Source organism: Anser anser, assembly GCF_964211835.1.
Source record: "Anser anser genome assembly, chromosome: 8".
In the NCBI taxonomy this organism is placed as follows: domain Eukaryota; kingdom Metazoa; phylum Chordata; class Aves; order Anseriformes; family Anatidae; genus Anser; species Anser anser.
The window spans coordinates 8,084,620-8,104,304 of record NC_139728.1 but is presented as its reverse complement, the minus strand read 5'-3'; the positions used below and the strand labels follow the sequence as shown (position 1 = coordinate 8,104,304).

Below are 19,685 nucleotides of genomic sequence, written 5' to 3'. Positions count from 1 at the left end.
TTCCTGCATCACTGGAGACAGATTTCCTTGTACATCAGAGATTACTGCAAAGTCCAGACTAGACCATTCTTGTTTGGGGAGAAAATGAGAAAGTACAAAAGGTGACTGTGGGTTATGTTTATAGACGTACTGTGCAGTGGCAAAGCAGTACAGAAACCAGAGAACACAGAAGGGCACCAAAAATTACCAGTTCCAGGCGGATTTCGTATGTCACCTACCTGTGAACGATCTGCAGGGAGGTGGGAGTTCGTGTGGGCTGCTGCCATGGCTGGGCTAGGAAAACAGTAAGCATGTCAAGCGTCTTCAGAAATCAAAGCAGCACATGGATTCTAGATTTAAAGACCATGTCTAGATGCATATAAACTCAGGGAAGACTAAGCAAAATTTTACAAGCAACAATAATTCAAGCTTTTTTTTTTTTTTGCATGCCCCCTTTTGCATCCATAATTATGTTCTTTTGGGACAAATTTACACGTATAACACACACTGACACTGCATCTATTTGTGTAACACACAATGCTCTGTGTCATTCACCGGGGTAAAATTTTCGAGGAGGAAATCCTGCCTGCCTGGTGGTGCCTTCGCACAACCTTCCCTTCCTTCCCCTCAGCACAGTACGAACAGCACCGTGAATGCCCTCAGCTCTCAGAGGCACACCTGACTGTGCAGACCTCATCTTATTTACTTCCCAATATGGCTCGGGTACATTTAGACTATTCATAATTAGATGCACTGTGCTGTCAGCTGCAGCGTCACGGCATAAAATAGGAGCTACCTTCTCTCTCCTGTGGCTCTGGTGTGCTGTACACCCTTCTTTTGCTCCTTAGTATGCAAACAGCAATGTGTGTGTGTGTTTAATGTGCTATTTTGTCTCTGTTTTTGAGCCTGCTACTAATAGCTAAGTAGCTCTGAATGTTTATGCTGGCTCTCTTGGAATAGTTCATCTTGTATTAGGGTCAGTAGATTCTCATTGACTTCAAAATAGATTTTAATCCTAGCCAATAATTTCAAAACAAATATTACTTTTTTTTTTTTTTTTTTGAGACAAACAGTATCTTGATATTCTTGCTAATGCTTTATCCACCTGTTGTGACTCTTGATACTGTTTTGCAGTTGGGATTACAAAAGCTTGTAAAATGCAAAGGAGAGGATGGGAAAACCCTCAAGCTCCTGGTTTGGGCTCTAGCTCAAACACATTGCTGTATGCTGACAGCGTGTAGGCACTCAGTTACAACACCACACCCACTGCCACCAAGGTGTCTATAAATAAAAAGAATGCGGAGTTTTGCTCTTCCACATTCAGCTCATTTAAAAAGGGTCGAATTATATCCTCTTATTACATTGAGGTATCTACACTAGTTATTCTGAAATTGTTTTTAGGATTAAAAAAAAATCTCTAAGTGGAAGTGCTGGTAACTTTCCAGACATGTTTCATTATCTATAATCATTTTTTTCAAGTATTACACCTTTGTATGGAGAGGTTTACCTTCGCCAACGCAAGCTAGCAGCGAGCCGTTTGCAATCAACAGTGTCTAATTCTGGGCTATAACCCATATGCTGCCGAGCACCTGCTGTCCGCCCACTTGTAAACACTTACTGGCCTCTGCAGCTGTTCTGGGTAGCTGGAAGACAGCTTCATCAATACATATTCCGTGTGAATTTACACCTTCCCACATCTATCAGTTTTTCCGCCCTGTGCTGTACTGCCTCGAGTTGCTTCTGACCAAACGCAACCGTATCTGACAAAGCAGAAAGCCTCTTCCTGGCCAGAGGTCACATTGCTGCACAGCAAGAGCCTCGCTAGCCCAGGAGTGATTTATGGTTGGCTGGAGATTTTGAACTGATAATGTTATTTGTGGTGGTAGATTGCTCACGCGTCAGGATTAGTGCAAGACACTGAAAAAGGAACACAGTGTTCTGCTATTTATGTTTTCTGTAATAGTTCCCTCAAAGACTAACGTTATTAACTTTCCTGTCAGACAAATGACGCTTGATTTTAGGCCATTAATGCCTGCGCCTCTTACACCTCAGGAGGTCCTGGATGAGCTTAAAATCTGACTGAAATCTGAAATATACAAGTAGCAATGTGTAATAGATGTATTTACTTCAAAGCAGCTGTTTCTGGATGGCTCCTATCACGATTTAGGACCTCAAGCCATCAGCAAAACTCTAAGAGAAGTTATATTGTCTTAAGCGGCATTACTCATGCTTTGCTAGACCAATGTCTCAGTGCTTCCTGCCTGGAGGATTTGGAGTGGTACCCATGAAAGGGTCGGCAGGGAAGCACTGTCTGACTAAAAACGTTAAAATGCATCCATAGACTACAGCGGTTGTAACTACCTGCATGCACGACACGGAACGTGGAGAGCGCTGAGGCTGGTTAGACGCACAGAAAAAAGACCTGGTTAGAAGGAGGCTGACATTTGCACATAACTGCGTTTCAGCATACAAGTGCGTTCCAAACAAAAAACAGTTTCCACTGTTGCCCTTTTCGCAAATGCTCAGAAGCTTTCCAGCCACTCACCTTTGGCAAAAAGCTTCGTGCCTGCCCCCTGCTAGAAGGTCAGTTTGTTCTGAAACATGACCATAAACTCTTTCAGCTGTCAAAGCTGCGTGGTAGCAAATTAATTCACTCTTAGATCTCTTTTCTGCTTCATCACTGTCACTGTATTCACAGATCCCAACCTCCCTTACAACATCCAGATACTTTTTTTTTTTTGACTGTCAGATTTGTTGATTGGTAAACAGAATTTATCCGCAAAGAATTTAAATACGTAACAGGGAAATCAGGTCTCTCATTGCCATGTTTTTGGTTGTTTTTAGCAAAACCTATTTGGGTCCTGTACTTTTTGTGCCACTGTCACAATCTTTAAGCGCTCATGCTGATGTTTGCATAATTTGCATGGCAGAGACTGAAATGTTTCAAGGAAACACAATGTAAAGTCCAGGAAGAGAATGCTTTTCATATGGGGTAGGAAGGAAACAACAGAGGCAAGGATAACTGGGGTAATATTTGCCATTATGCCATTCAGGGCTTGCTCTATGGGCTGCATTTATTCTGATAGACATGCTCTAAACCATAATTTTTCACCGGACTGTTATATTTCGGCCAACTATTTCCATATGAACCAACAGTTCCCCTATAGTCTTTCAGCAGGAAAAGTACAAACAGATGCAAATTAGACCATGATGTTACTGTAAGATCTACCTGCACAGACCATTTATCTTCCAGCCATTGCCCAGCTGAAGAAAGGGTGGATCCTTCCCTCCTCCTGGGAGGAGGATCAGGAGAAAGGATAGACTGAGAGGATTCCTTCAGGTGCTGCAGTATCCTTTCAAAACACCAGAAGCAACCATTTTTTCCCCCACATTTACCTGAAATTCCAGTCCAGGCCCATCGTCCTACCAGTCAGGAAAACCCCACTGAGCTGGGAATGGCAGGTTTTGTGTTATTTTTAGAAAGGTAAGTTAGGTTACTTACAGCTCAGAAGTGGTCCCAGGGAGGGGCAGGACTGCATAGCCCAGAGAGCTGAGGAAGGAGAGGGCAGGGAAGGAGGAACAGAAACACACTGAGCCATTCCACTGGCTAGACTGCCACTGAAAGCATTGCTGAATACCTCAAACATTTTATCCTGGCAGTCAAGATATACGTTGGCTGGAACTTAAAGAATAATAAGGGAAGATGAGAAGAAGGGAGATTTGGTGGAATAACAACACTAATCTTAAAAACCTGCAAAAGCCAAGTGATACAATAGTTATCAGAAACTAGCACACCAATAAACAGAAAAATCTTCTGAGTGATAGATCCAGTTTAAAACCACGGTGGAGCTATCTTCTACTTGCAACTTCCCTCTATTTCTGTGATTATACGTTTGTTAACCCTGATAATTTATTGCATCGCTTCTATAAATATTACCTATGTTGGATTGCTTTGTCACTCAGCTTACATTTCCCGCATAGATCCCACGTGATGTTTCTTACCAAATCTTTTCTAGAAGATCTAAAAGACTAATGACTGCCAAGATAACGATGTTTCACTGAGAGACACCTTCACACTCTTACGGCACTTCCAGTTGAGCTGGGTGCCCGTGAATATGTAGGAGAGATGACCGATGTAATGACAGGAGAGATGAAAATAAGGCGGCTGGACATTTAAAAACCAGTATCTTCATACATGCAACCTGCACCTCAGATAACCTCCACTTTGTCCAAAGAAAAACTTTCTTTACTCACATTATCCAGTTACCCGCAGTATCCAATAGCCGAGAATATTAGAGCTGGAAAAAGATCACAAGTGATGAAGGCTGCCAGGAAAGAGGAGGTTTAGGAGGATGCTTCCTCTTGTATTACCAGCACAGCTGATGAAATGCAGTTTGTTTTACAGTCATCTAACAGTTAAAAATAGCATGAAAATGTAGTACGGAACAGAAAACTTTTCGGATTGAAAAAAGACATTTGTGGAAATTACTACAATAACTGGCAATATGTAGAAGAGAAAACTCTATTCATTACACACCGGGGGAAAAAAAAGTGATGATGACAAGAAGACAGGTCAGAGTTCAGAGCTGAATCCTTAACCCCTTGTACATTTAGTGTCTTCTGTCCTTTCACTTCACTCCTGGTGCAGAACACTCCAGTCTTCACCATTACTGATTTTACCACTCTTTCCTTATCACAGATGAGAAGCATAACCAAGGACTCAAGCAGTCCAGCTTCTGTTGCATAAGAACCTTCAGGATTTAGGGAATCTCAGTGTTTAAAAACTTTTTTTTTTTTTTAAACTTTTTTTTTTTTTTAATGCAACAAAGCATTCATAATGTCACTGAGTTACAGTGGAGCCCTTATGACCTTCACAGGGATGGAGTCATTTCACATTTATTACATCACTGTACAGACTTCAGAAACTCATTTATTTTATGCTTAGAATGGATACTTATTTATTTTTTGCTATCACATTTCAAATTACTTCCCTGCGTATAACACCATCCCTTCAACTTTCTGTACAGGTCAAAGACCTTTTTAATCTCCTCGAGAATCTGGATTTATTAGAGATAAGAACAAAGGTGAAAAAAGAGACACCGAACAAAGAAACTACACAAAACCACAGCTGTTCTAAAAGCCTGAACACTCAGAGAACTGCATTTGCACCACTGACTAAAATTAATGTGTATCACACCTTTTAGCTACCCAGCTCAGAGAGAAGGCAAGTCCTTAGGAGAGTAGAGATTTTATTTCTGCACAGACAAAAATAAAAATAAAACCCTAAGCAAAAAGCTGAAATGTTTTTCTTTTTGCTTATAATAATGTTATTTCTTCTAAAAGAACATCCTTCACTCTGTAATAAGGAACTCAAGCATTTATAGTAATATATTTTAAATAGAACATGAATAGTTTAAAATCAGGTTAAAAACAATCTGGCTTGTAGTGCTTAATGGAAGATGGAAAATGCAGTCAACAGAGAAACATTATACTTCACAAGGGAAATGTTCTAATCTATTCTTAACTCATTTTTATCAATAATTCCCAGAGCTGGCTTCTAGCCATTCCAGATGAATAATCTAAATCCAGGAAAAAAGCAGTTTGGACAGACATTATCCACATCTGTAATTCATCTGCCTTGCTATATTAAGTCATTCACCTGTTAAAAACTAATTTACTGGTATATAGATTAATATGCTTAAAGGTTACAGAGCTAAAAATAACGCTGCCTCCAGGATTTTCTATACTGTGAAACACATAAATTATCCTTGTCAGGAGGCTGCTATAAAAAGGCTTTTGCTTGTACTTCTAGAAGCAGACATTTTAAAGTTCAGTCCGGGGTTATATTTGGCAAACACAACTTGAATAACTTCACAACGTATATAAAGTTGTGTGGTTTGTTATTGAAGGTACTTTGTTATTGTCATTATTCGGGGGAAATAAAGCTATTGGTCTCACCATGCACGAACAGAATAGTAGCATGTGCCTAAAACCAGCAAAATTATGTATGAATATATATATTTTTTTGTCAGTGGTGATTTTTTAATTTTTTTTAATAACAAAAAAAACGTTTAAATCTCTAAGCGCTCTATGGCTGAGCCAACTTAAAACTGCAGATTTTCTTTCTGCAAAATGACTGCCCCAGCAGGATGCAGCTGCAGCTCCTTCCCCCCCTCCTACCGTCCCTGTCCTGCTCACCCACCCCAGCCACCGCTGTCTCAAGGATCCTTCTCCCGCACACCCCATCACCTACTGCACCGGGCAGCCCATGTAACAGTCGGCCAGCATCTGTCCCCTGCTGAGTTTAGCAGGAATGAATTAGGGAATGTGGTTTTATTCTACCTTGCGCATCATGAATAAAACCATTTGCAAGGCTGCACAGATGCACCGTAACCTCTGTGCTGGTGTTATGACAGCCCCAGTAGGGCTTAATAGAATATTTATTGCTTGTCATTAAATACAAAATGGAAAAAATGCTCTTCAACCTCTGGGAGTCTGGGATGACTTTTGCTGACCTGAAAGAAAAAAACAAGGTTTCCATCTCTAATTTTGATTTGGAAAACACTGAGAAGTACTTCATGTAGGGTTAACTCTAGAGCTCTCCAGTGGCCAGGACATAACCCTCCAGTGCCACTCAGCAAGGCCTCGTGTCTTCTATGTACAGCCAAAGCCTCACAGCGTGCTAATGAAAACGCAGCAGGAAAGCCAACGTGGCAGAATGCCAGTTTCGTTAAATAGAAAATGTGCAGCTAGTAAGCTCTTGTCCATAAAAGAAGTTATCCAAGGGCCAAAACAACAATGGAAAATTGCAGTTCTAGTGTCAACGCTATGCCAAGGATTGTCAGAAACAAAGGGATTCTGCTCCAGCCAAGCAGATGGAAATTCTTCTATCGCGTCGAGATAAAGCAGGCCTCCCTCCCGGGACCCGACCGCACAGTTACACCGCTGCCTGAGCAAAGCCTTTCAACCACTCCCATGCAGAGCAGCATCCAGGAAGGCGGCTTGATACTGCAGCTATTTTTATTATTGATCCCCGCTTCTCTTGTGCGGAGAGATACGAGCAGAAGGACACCAACGTTCCATGAAAAAAACTTCCTTTGATAAACAGGATGTTGGATTTTGTTTGGAGTCCCCCTCACACCTGTTCTCTTTATGGCTGCGTAAACATCCTCGACTCCCCGCAGATCCTTTTGCATACTGTACACATAACACATCTTCCTCCTGCTATATTCATCACTTCAGCGGGAGCGGTTGGCGCGTCACTCAGCGCTCACGTTGTTAACGGGGTGCATGAATCACTCGTTATCTCATTTACGGCACCGTGGCAGAAAAATGCAAAGACAAATACATGAACCCATTCACAAACATTGCAAAGAAATGCACAAGTTTTCCTTTTAGCAGAACAAATAATGAGAAGTGACCTATCAGATCACAAGATCAGCTGGCATCCTGCTCTATAGAATTACTTGTATTTACCTTCTCCTGCCTTATCTAACTCGATTAACTTGCGTTCAGGATATGAGTATACATTCATGTTTGTCTTTCCAAAGAGAGTACCATGACTGGAGCAAAGCTCTGCTGGAGCAAAATTCCACTGAAGTCAACGTTATCCAGCCGTGCAACACTGACATGGACACATGGGCTGAGTTATCGTTTGTTTTGATTGGTTAGATCACATCCTGAAGAGGTGCCATGGCCCCGCTGAAGTCCATCACTGACCACACGAGGGGCTCCAGCCCCTGCCTCCAGCAGGATGCTCTGGGGAACACCCTGGGGTGTTCCTGAACAAACAAGCAGGGAGCAATGTCAACCCCGTCACTTGAGGATGCTCCAGTCAGCATTCCTCTCCATTTCCACGTTTCCCCACTCTTCTGGGTCCTTATCTCCTTTCCTCCCCATCTCCCCAGACTCATCTGGGCTTTCAGTGGTGTGTGCACTGCCTTCCCCTGCCTTCACGCCAAGGACCATTCAATGCTGCAGGACAACGCCAAGGACCATTCAATGCTGCAGGACAACGTCAAGGACCATTCAATGCTGCAGGACAACGCCAAGGACCATTCAATGCTGCAGGACAAGCATTGGCTGCCTTTGTCCAGAGAAGTCTAACTGCAGCACGGAGGAGAAAACCACGAGATACCAAATTCTGATTTAAAAATGAGGTTTATACATAGCAGCAAGAGCATTAAATCTTGAGGTAGGAGCAGGTACGTGAGCTTACAATTAAGATGCAGCTCTTCTAGAGTTACTCTACTTGTGATTCAGCTCTTAAATTTGGGATGGCAATTTTCTTGTAAGATCAAAGAGAGATCCAATATGTGTTACAAAAGATAGGCTTTATCTTGAGACATATATCATCTTAATAAACAAAAGACAGGGACAGAGACAGGAAATCAATAAACTCGGTCTAGGAACAATATCAGGAACAATGAACTGGGGAAGAATAATAAGAGGAAATAGAGAAGATCAAGCACACTAAAGTAATTTTAGAAAGAAAGAAGACAATGACGTTCCTCTCAGCTAGCAGGGGAACTACAGTGAGGGTCACCTGGGTAGCTAGAAGTTATAAATAGTATGGAACAATAGCAAATAAGAAATACCAGAACTTTTCAAGCTGAGAGGAAAGAAGTTTGACTTTAGAGTTCCATATTTTTTTTTTTTTTGTGTAGTAACTAATGATCATGTGAGTGGGACTCTACTTTTTTCTAACTAGAGGTTGTTTATGAGTGCCCCTCACACTGCATGTCAGTTAGAAAGTCCAGGGCTGAAGAAAAACTTTGCCAAATCAGGGCTCCTGGCACATGGCCACAGGGTAAGATCAGAGAAACTAATTGAGTATTTCCACTGAGACTGTGTGAAGAGGTAAAAATGCTGAAGACAGCTTTCTAAATGACTGTACAATAAAGGGAGATCTGAAATAAAACAACATTTGAGGCAAGAAAAAAAAGAAAAAAGTTTAACTTGATTTTGACTTGTCTCAAGCAAAGGAAAACAATATAGCTGTAAGCATATTCCATACCTCTGATTGTCTTGATGTTAGAAATGACTGACAGTGAGCTGCACAACCAGCTGATCTTTAAGAAGCACCAGTCCAGTGTCGAATGAGCTGCTGACCGTTCAGGAACAGGGTTTATTCCATAGGAATTGTTTTCCCACTCCTCCACTACCCTCATTTACTTTAATCAAGCAGCAAGTTACAATACTTGTGGGCATTTACTATCAGCCTGCAATGCACAAGGAAAAGTTACAAGCAAGACAATAGGAGAAAGAAGAGAGATGCAGGGGGGTAACAGTAACCACAGCTAGGACTGCACTGTAACAGTTCTTTTGAATTGAAAATTCTTAATTATTCCGTGAAATCAAGCTCAAGCAACCCCATCTCCCAAGATAACTAATGACTTGCCCTATTCAGCACCTGGGTGTTTCACTGAAATCCCCTATTAAGCTTATGGAAATCTATTTATAGTTGTCATTGTAACCATCCAGTTCTCTGTCTTTTCATGGGTATTTCATTACATTCTTTGTTTTCCAAAATGAGTCATTCTTGCTTTAGAGTCATTTCTGAAGACAATACGATATGTGGAGATAATGTAATATTTTCCTGCCTCCAGGAGTTTTCTCAATAATTTTATTTCATTTCAGAGGACATTGTAAACATGTATAATCACATTTCTATTCCTCTTGGGCTATATCATCAGCTGCTTTTAAACAGTATAGCTCCAATTTGTGTACCAATTCTAATAAGTCTTTCTCACCGAAATTAGCAGCATGATACAGATTGACATTCAAATAAGATTTGGCCCAATTACGTAATGTCTAACTACAGGCATTAGATTATTTATTAAACAGTTGGAGAAACAACAGTTCAATTATTATTATTATTATTTAAAGCTCTTAATGACTATATAAATAGGAAAAGCACTAAAAAAAATCATATATGTGAATACAGTAATTAAAAAAGATAAACAGTATTCTTTTGGACCAACTTTGAGCTTTGTCACTACCATGACTGCCACTCGTTTATATGCCAAGAACAACTGTGGCATCCCAACTGTCCAAAAGGCATTTGGGAAAATTCATGCATTTGTCCCACTGTGACCACCAGGACGACACAGACCTGCAGCAGGATACTTAACAAAGGTCACTGCTGGATTGTATTTTGCAAGTTTTGATTAAAGAGAGCTTGCAGCTATTTTTAAATTCTAGAAAACAGGCCTAACAAGGACAGACAATTAAACTATTCTATATTTGGAGACATAATTGCTGACAATGGATTTGGCTTGACTTGCCTTTGCTCTTTTCTGACCCCAGTGAGTCAATATTTTATCCTGATTTTCAAGCTAAAAGACCACGACTAGATGTGTTTGATACACATGTGATTTTTACGACTGATTTATATATACTGACAAATTCTTGTCTTGGTTCTCCTTTGCTTCTCTTCCTCCCTCGCCTCTACTCTAGACAAGAAATAAAAATACCTCGGCCAACAGAAGGGTTTATTTGACCTCATTTTACAAAGTCTAGTCGCAAACAACATTTTGACTGAGTAAAGACTTTGCAAAGTGATATTCCTGCTGTGCTACAGGATTATCTTTCACTCTGATTACATGCAAATAATATGAGATCTGAAAACTATAGTGTTGTTTATTTTCCCAACTTTCGTCATCATCAGCTGGCATGCTATGTGACGAAGAAGAAGAAAAAAAATGCATTTTTATACTTTCAGAACTCAGAATATTTATGTTGGTTTCAATGAAAAACACCAAGCAGTCCGTGTTTTGTCCCCCCAGAACATACGGGTTTTAGTTACTTAAAAGAATCCAGAGCTTCCACTTCCCTTCAGGAACCCTTCAGGCTTATTTAGGACACATCAATGAGAAATTGTGCGTCACATAGTATCTGGTAGTTTTAATCTTGATAATTTAACGTATTAGTATATCCCACCACTTTATTTATTTTGTACTTTAATAACAGTCACATGAATTTAAACAGGTAAATAAAAAAAATCCCAACTTTCCCATTATGGGTGACAGAAGACTCTGTTCAGTGCAGATACAAGCTACCAGTTGGATGTGAATAAAGCAGCCAAAATCAGCCCTTTAAGGAAAAACTTTGCTAGTTTATCAATAAAAGGCAAACAAGAAAGAAATGTTATGTATATTTATATTAGAAATGAGACGCATGTTTTCAATAATGAATGCTAACATCCATCGGAAAAAATACCGAGAAGAAACAGGGAGGGCTTCCAGCAGACTTCTTCAAATGTGCCCCACCACAGAAGCAATCTGAGCCATAACTATTACAGTTATTAGAAGTATTTTGCTCTCCATCTGGAAGTTTAACAAAGTATTAGCCCAAACTGATGAAAATTAAGCTGGGGAAATTATACCTAAATATTCATTATTAGAATGAACTGGAAAAATTATATCCCTGTCCAATTACATCTTTGACAAATCTTCAGCAAGGGCCACATATCCTGTTGTACGCCATAAACACCTCCTGTAAGCTCAATGCACCTTGAAGGAAAATGCTAGTGCAGCAGCTTTTGCCATAGGCTCCTGCTAAGAGTGGGATAAATAAAATAAACGTAACATTACAGTAAGATCATCCTGTTCCAGGTACAGCGGGGCATGGACAAACCTGTTCTACTTTCCCTTTGTATCGTTAATGCTCTAATTTTAAATCTTTAAATATTGCTTCTTTGTTGAAAGGGATTTATGAGCAGGCACAAGTCATCTTTTGTGTGCCAATAAATACCCTGGTGTTGGAATAGATACCTGAAGAGCTGTGAGGTGAGTTTGTCTAGTTTAGACTACTGCAAAGAATTTTGGTAGCAAGCTTGAAGATGCAAAAGTAGTCTGCAAAGCTGTGGTGATACATGCTCCTAACAAGCCTAACTCAGAAAACCAGTAAAAATCAGTAGTGGTGGATAGACTTCAAATTTGGGAAGTACAAATCAAAAGATGGTACCACTCAGAGTACATTTCCTGGCCTGATAACGTTATGCAGGAACATTAGTTTACATACAGCTCAGAGCGTCGGGCTGTAGAAGCTTAAAGAAGCTTGCAGGTTCCTCAGGAGGAGGCAAGCAGTAGCAATTTTTTATTTGCTGTCATTCCCACAGCTGAAGCAAAGAAACAAGACAGGAGCTGGCCATAGCATGTTAAATTAATCAAAGGCTTAAGGTGCAAAATTACTGAAACAAAGTTATAGCCCTAGACACGAGTTTCAAGTTACCCTCTCAACAAAACGAGCTTCCACTTGGGGAGATTCCCAAAACTACGCAAACGGGCTCAGCAGCACCTCGGGGCTACGCACGATGCTGGGTGGCTGCAGAGCACCAACCCCAGCCCCAGGTGCTGTGCCAAACCAGAGAGGAACCCAGGGACAGCAGGAAATAAAAGAGAAGAGGGAATCTTTCACAAAGATAATGATTAGCGAGAAAACTACTGACAAAAGTTACAGTAAAGACAAAAAGTGATTTGTATAAAGGTAGGGCAGGTCGGCACAGAGCTCCACGCCCCAAACCAGCAGCGCGGTTGCAGTGCTTTTCATTCAGACTTGAAAACGTTTGTCTGATGCAAGCTGTTCCTCACCTTCTAGTTGCAACCTCTCTGGTCTTAACGGTGCCCTTACACTGCCTACGAAGGATGGCCCCAGGGAACTGTGGGATCACAAATAAGATTTTAAGACCTATTGGCTCGTGCCATTGTACTTTGTCCACTTACGCACAGGTATGGTCGTGGGCACACTCCACCAGTTAGGGGAATTCTCTACCACATCCAAACACTGTATTACTATAAATGCTTCCAAAAGCTTTGGAGTATATTCGTTCATGGGATAACAACTGCTCCTGAAAGCTTTCCTTTTATTTATCATTTATTTGGTCAGCAGAGAGTGCAGACGTAAGGGATACGGTGGCTTCATTTTATACCAGTGAAGCAGAGCACAGAAGCTGAAATAACTTGTCTTGCAGAAAAACAGCTATGGGATTGAGAAAAGAATAAAGCCCTAGGCTTATAGACCAGTGACATAATCACGAGACCCAGCTTTCCCTACCTAATTATTCTTATTGAAACCAAGTTAGCACTGGACACTGGGATGCTAGCCAGGGAATACATGGCAAGAACTGACCCAAAGGGAATTAGAAGTTTGCTTCGTGTTATTCCAGGCACGTTAATATTTAATAGCCCCTACTGAGGCTAATCTGAATTTTTGCAGTGGTTCCCAAAGAGCTGAGAAAGTCTCTGAGGGAAGGACAGATGCAGAGAACTGACTGAGCGTGCTCCTTACCTCATCTTGTCCTCAAATAGCATCTCTGTGCCTGCCTGCAACTATCCCAACCTGTTTTTTCACGCTGAACTTGAAACGGTTTGGCTTGGATGAATGCCTGTAAACAATATACAAACTCTACCTTTGTTTACTTGTTCTAGCATTGTTTTTAGTGCTGCTGGTATCTGCTACTCCACAAAAACAACAAAAAAAGCTTTTGATTTCTTGATGGTAGAAAAGCACGATCCCTTGCATGGAAATGCTCTTTGTACCCCATGACATACTGAAAGCCGCCCATAAATATTGACATTTTTGTGTTAGGTGAGATTCCAAAGAAGCCATCGCTCACTTCTTGTAAGCGAACCAAATATCAGAAAGGCCCAGGCTCAAGTATCTTGCTGCTTGATGCAACTGACAGAACAGTTAAACAGAGAAGCAGCAACCCTAAAAATAAGTTGCCCACGCAGGGAAATATTTTCCTACAGATTATATGGCATATATTTGACATTTACTTGACCTCATTATACAGTCAAATAAGATATGTGCAGCAAATAAGGTAGGTGCAGCAAAATTATACTTAAAGAAAGAAAAAAAAACAAAAAAAAACATGGCAGGAAGGTACTTTAGAAAGTTGTACTAAAACCATTGCAAATTCTGTACTCAGAGGGACACGGACCAGGTGCAAGGGTCGCTGCGCTGCAGGGTGGGCAACAGCAGAAAACGCACGGCTGGCTGCTGCTCGCTCACCTCCAAATACTGTGCTGGCCCTAGCACCTCACCCACACAACCCCGTGTGCCATGATAACCTTGTAGGAAAACGCTACCGTGTTTGAATCAATGCAAATGTTTCTTACGTAAACCGAAGCATCTTTGCAGTAATATAATTTGCAACCTGAAAAACTGCAGAATTACTAGCATTTACAGTAATCTACTCTCGCAGTGTTTACCTTGTTTTGGTAGTTACTAGAAGATTGATAACACCATCCCCTACCTCAGTGCTCTCATCTAAAAATCTTAAATCTTACTTTTCCTCATTGAATGTATTGCATACGATCAACTATTTGTTTTACGGGACTTTTTCCCCATCTGACAAAAATCTGATGCAAAACCAAAAAAGCACTCCATAAGAATACAGCACTTCTCTTTCTAGTCTCCATATCAAAAAGAACGAGAGATCATTACATGCTAGGAGAACAGGAAATGGAAGCAGTGTGGAGAAGAGACTTCTGCTCCCAACTAGGAAACAAATCAGCAAACCCAGGCGTTTCACAAGACGGAAGAAAAGTTAAACCGAGTCTCATTTTAGCCTTCTGTGTTCAGGAAAAACATCTGAGACAGTCTCAGTGCAACCTCTGCAGATACAAAATTCATACACATGACTTTGCAGAAGTTGGTCAGAAGGTCTCTTATATTTGCTTATGCACACAAATGTAAATGATTCCCATACGCATTTGCAGGGCTATTTGGAAAATGTTATGAATTAGAATTGCTCAGTCAGACCATTCAGTGTAATTCACTGTCTTGTACATTTTCCTTAGATCCACTGCAAAGTGGACGGATGTTTCCAGATGAAACATTTGAAGAGGCAGTGAATTTCTTCAAAGAACGTTACTCAGTCACTTCCAGCAGCCCTCAGTGATCCCATCCTCATAGCAGTTCCCATCACTTCTCTGTCAGATGGGTATTGAAGATAAAGCTGTGGTTTCAGCAGTTGTCGAGGCAAAATGAACACTACTGCCATCATCCTGCAAGCTAAGCAAGTCTTGATTAAACGTCTAGATGCATCCACTGAACTGCTCATCTTTCGATGCTTACACAGGACAGCAAAACGCCTGTGGCAGTGGAAGGATCAAGTCCTGTTTTGTGCTACTCACACTCAGAAAGGTGCTTACTTGAAGAAGGCATTTGTGTGGGCAAGGAACTGCACACCTGGAAAAGTGCTGTCTTCAGGCTGTGGGGTTGTGTTTTTTTTCTTGTTGTTCATTTTACAGGAAAAAACACTTTAAACAGAGATAGAGGCTAAGTGGAATCTCCGCACTGAGTAATCCTCATACATGAGAAACATTATAATAATCTGTGATGGTATAGACAAAATGATGGCATATACCAAAATGGCATAGACACAGCTGCTTCCCCCCCCCCCCCCCCCCAAGTTTTATATTATAATAATGAGGGACAAATTCTATTTTCTGCCAGGGACCTCAACAGAATTAGAGATGTAGAACAGAACAGGATTTGTGCGCTTGCAACAAATCATGGCAAAAGTGTCATGTTTCAAGCAGACTTGATTTTTGAAAAAAAGCTGGGAGTCACGCACTAAAGCATTCAGTAAACACATGACCTCCAACACACAACTGACAACATCAGGAAACTCCAAGAAATTTCTGGACAAAGATTTTTCTTCATCTTACCCTTAATGAGCCTTTGCATAAAGCCCCACTCGGTCTGACAGCAACTTAGTTATCAGTGTTCTTAATTAAAGCCCCACTCGGTCTGACAGCAACTTAGTTATCAATGTTCTTAATTAAGCAGGCTCAGCTCTTCATGTCAAGGTATTTTAAGAATGTCTCTGATTTATTGTTGGAAGAAGCAGAACTGTTGAGCCTTAAGGCTTTTGCACATTGTGGGAACACATCAGGCCTTGAAAGCATCGCCCACAGACCCCACAATACGTGTGACTCATGAGATGCTATTCTTTTTTGAGTATGCAATTAAAAAATATTATTTATAGGATCACATATGCTATTAAGAAACTGTTTTCCTCTGAAGTTTAGGCATAGCAAGGGAATAATAATTTGGGTAAAATGTAGTATGCACAATTTCTTTGAACTAGGGCCACATAACGTATCTTGGCAAAATATGTGGTTATAAAGAAGGACTCCAATTCCGCCAAATAATTCTGACATTAACAAGTTTGCTGAGGTTAACATCTGCCTGTTTTTGCCTCTGAAGTGACTTGAGCACCAAAGGAGTTTAAAGAACATGAACAGTGGAGTCATTTCCTTGTCTTAGGGTACTCCTGTGCCTTGTGATGCGTCTTTACATATATCCTTGTACAGGTCTTTCAGTTCTGGAAAAATGCTCTGGATAGGACTTGTCAAAAGCATTCAACACAGCCACATCTGTTCCCACCACAGTTTGGGGCAAGAGGTCGGTAAAACCCAGTAGGGCAGAGAGGCATAAGCTGCATATTACATGACTGTTCTTGCCATTGTCAGTTGTGCTCTGAGGACTTCAGTGACGCAGGAGATAGCTCATCAGTGCTCATCTTGGCCCAGGCTATAAGGACAAAGTCTTTCCAAAGATGACATTTACAAGAAAATTTAAGTCACAATCAGCTGGAACAAAGCATTACAGAATGGCACTAGGTTTATGATAGGTAGCTTTTCTTTGTACAAAATACCCCTTTTCTGAAGCTGATTACACCGTAGAGAATGAAGCATCATCTTACTGAAAATGAGCAGGAATTGGTTGTTTCGCATGCAGCAATCAGAAGAAAGGTAGGTACAGTTCCAAATACAGTGGCACCTGGTAACTTGGGCTAGAACATGAAGCCAGAAATTCATGAGTGTTTAAAGCCATGCTCGCACCTTTTAGTTTCAAACCTACTCAGGTCAGTCTGCTTTTCGTGCCTGAAGCCTAGTAACAGTTTTAAGCCTAGTAATAGTTTTCTAAGATTCAAGTACAACCCAATTCTTAGTATGTGCAAAAAAAATAAAAATAAAATAAAGCAGGTGGATGAATTGGAACATGGTGAAGATCTGTTCAAGAGGAGACACCAGAAAACAGATGAGAGAGAGAACACAAGTGATTAAGGCTGCACACTCTCTTTGCAGCACTGTCTTCATCTCCTAGGCTCTTGAAGGCAGCCTAAGAGAGGAGCCCCAGGCAGCAGCCCTGCTGTGAAAGGACCACTGCCAGTTCCACTCATGGTGCAAAAGGCAGGAGGGCAGTTCATCTGCCGGTGTCTGCTCATTCTGCAGCACAGTTTATAAAGCAGTGAAAGATTTTAAGTGGAAAACCCGTAAGCAGAAGACACTTTTTGGTTTTGGCTTCCCTGCCTCTCAGCACAGAGCGAACTCATACAAGGTTGAGATCCTGAGAACAAATTACCTTTCCCCTCATAAACTGAATGCTGTTGTAAGTTTTTGCATTTCCCGTGTTCTCATTCAGAGCAATGGCACACGAATCAAATGCAATAAATATCTGTTGCTAAAACATACCCTGAAACACAACCCGGGCTGAAGGAACAACTGTCGCACTTTGCACACAATTCAGAAGGGCATTTGAGTTCCTGCTGTCGCCAGAAGTTGTATTTTAATCGTTAGAGAACATGATATGCCTGGGACTGCGTGCAAGAGCTGCACAACACTGCAACATGAGCAACAGCCAGTATTTTTCCTTGGTTCATGCTAGGCAAACTGTCATAGTTTCTTTTCTCTCTATCTGATTTTATGCCAACATGTACCCAGAAAGCTGTCGTCTAGTCTTTCTGTCCCTGTGATGTATTGCACCAATCTCTTATTTCCCACAAGCTCATTTCTAAAAGAGCTTCTGTTCATTTATGTCTGCCTCATAAAAGATCTGCATTGTTTTTCTCCCCACCCCTGCCAAGACTAATAAAGAAACATTTTGCTAAGAAAAAACTTGAGCATCAATCAGATTTCATAACTGATTAGCTGGGAGATACTCTGGCTGCATTCACAATTGGCCTCTTTCAACTGCTTTTGCTTCTAAAATTAGCTTAGCTATTTCCTGCGAGAAGTTTCAGGATAGAAGCAGAGACGCCCACAACGCAGCACATTCGGGCTGTGAAAAGCTGATCGGGCTACCCAAGAAACCAGAGAAACTGCTCATCTCCCTGCCGCCAGCGTGGCCGTGGGAGCCCCATGCTGCTAAGTGTAGCTGAGGGTCCTGCATCTGGAAGTCTGATGCAGCAAGGGAAAGTCAGAAATGGGTGCGTAAGACAAAGCACTGCTCGTTAACTGCATCCCCTACATAACCAGGGTTCCCGTTATTATTTATGCCCGGGCTTGTTCCCACTTGGCTTGCTGGAAGCCAACACCTCACCTCTGCCAACAGCAGGGTTCACGTGTCCTGGAGATGCCCTGGGTGCAACACCTCAGCCACCAGATGGTAAAAGTAGTAATTTATAAAAATGGTTCCTGCCCTCATGCATAAATAGATGCTGCATCCCAATTTTCAGAAGTTGTTTTCTTCAGCCAATTTACTCACTCCTGTGAGATTCCACAGGGTAAATTCTGGGAAGTCCAAACAACCCCTTTGCGAGCAACATGTTTACACCGCACTCCGTGCAGGCCCTATTTACATGCTTTACACACTTCTGACTGTAGAAGAAGATTGGACCTTGATAAAAATAAGTTACAATTACTTCTCGGAGATGCATACATTTTCTCCCTTTGCTCAGGTTTACTTTCTGCCACCGGCCAGCCTGCATTATGAAACACAAGCAGAGTGGTTGCTTCCAGTCACGGTGCAGTCAGTCTCACGTAAGACATTTACCAGGAGACATTTCCTTTTCAAACGAGGAGCTGACAAAACCATGTCTTGCTATGGACTGCTCTAAAGTGCAGGCTGGGAACATGTATTTCTGAGCAAGATGCAGTTTCTGAAAATAACTTGGTAGAAGAACAAGATAAGACACTGTGACTGCTTCTGAAGGTCTGCTCAAGGAGTACTTTTAAAGAAAAAAAGTAATCAAGTTGTAACAGAAAGGTCTAATAAAGGTGCTATCCCCCTGAAGTCTGTGATGACATTTTATCAGAGTAACGCCAGAGGAGCAGTTAGGCACATTTGGACCTCAGGTCTGCCTAATAAAGATAGATGTGGAGTTTCTTTATCTAACATGTACTGTATAAAGAGAATAGATCCTCAGTGACTGAATGAAGCCAGCTTTAAAAGGAGACACAGCCCAAGTTTCTGTGACACCGCATATCTTACCCTGCTAGGAGAGCCAGGTAACGATTCTTCTTTTACTTTATCTTTTTTTTTTTTTTTGGAGGGAGAGGTGGAAAGAAACCTTTTATAAAGTGACAACTGATCAAAATAACAGCATTATTCATGCAGGATTTTGAACTGAAGAGGTTGTTGAGGAAAAAAAGACTTCATCAAAATGCTCACTGAGATACTGATACTGGCAACTTTAGGCCAACTTCCCCCTCTGTATGCAGACAGTAACATGATTACTTGCAAACATACAACGCAACATGGCTGCTCATGAAGGTGACACATAATACTCCAAATAAAAAACAGAGAAAATTGTATTTAAAAAAAAAAAAACAAGCAAAATAACAAGAACAGAAAGCCATTAGCTGCAAGTCTGGAGGCAAAACCGGATGCTGTTACAATTCTTTTCAGTCCTGTTAACAATTTAGGCAGTGTTTAAACTGTGGGCATGAATGCTCTCTTCACTACCC

General features: G+C 41.1%; 1 protein-coding gene across 1 annotated transcript in view; it reads right to left on the bottom strand.

The window, feature by feature from the left end:
- Positions 1–15,379, bottom strand: part of LOC310903666 (uncharacterized protein) — a 45,401-nt gene extending 30,022 nt beyond the window's left edge. Inside the window, exon 1 of the transcript XR_014587663.1 lies at positions 219–15,379. The gene's annotated coding sequence lies outside the window, so the exon portion shown is untranslated. The remainder of the gene's footprint in view (positions 1–218) is intronic.
- Positions 15,380–19,685: the final 4,306 nt, after the last annotated feature.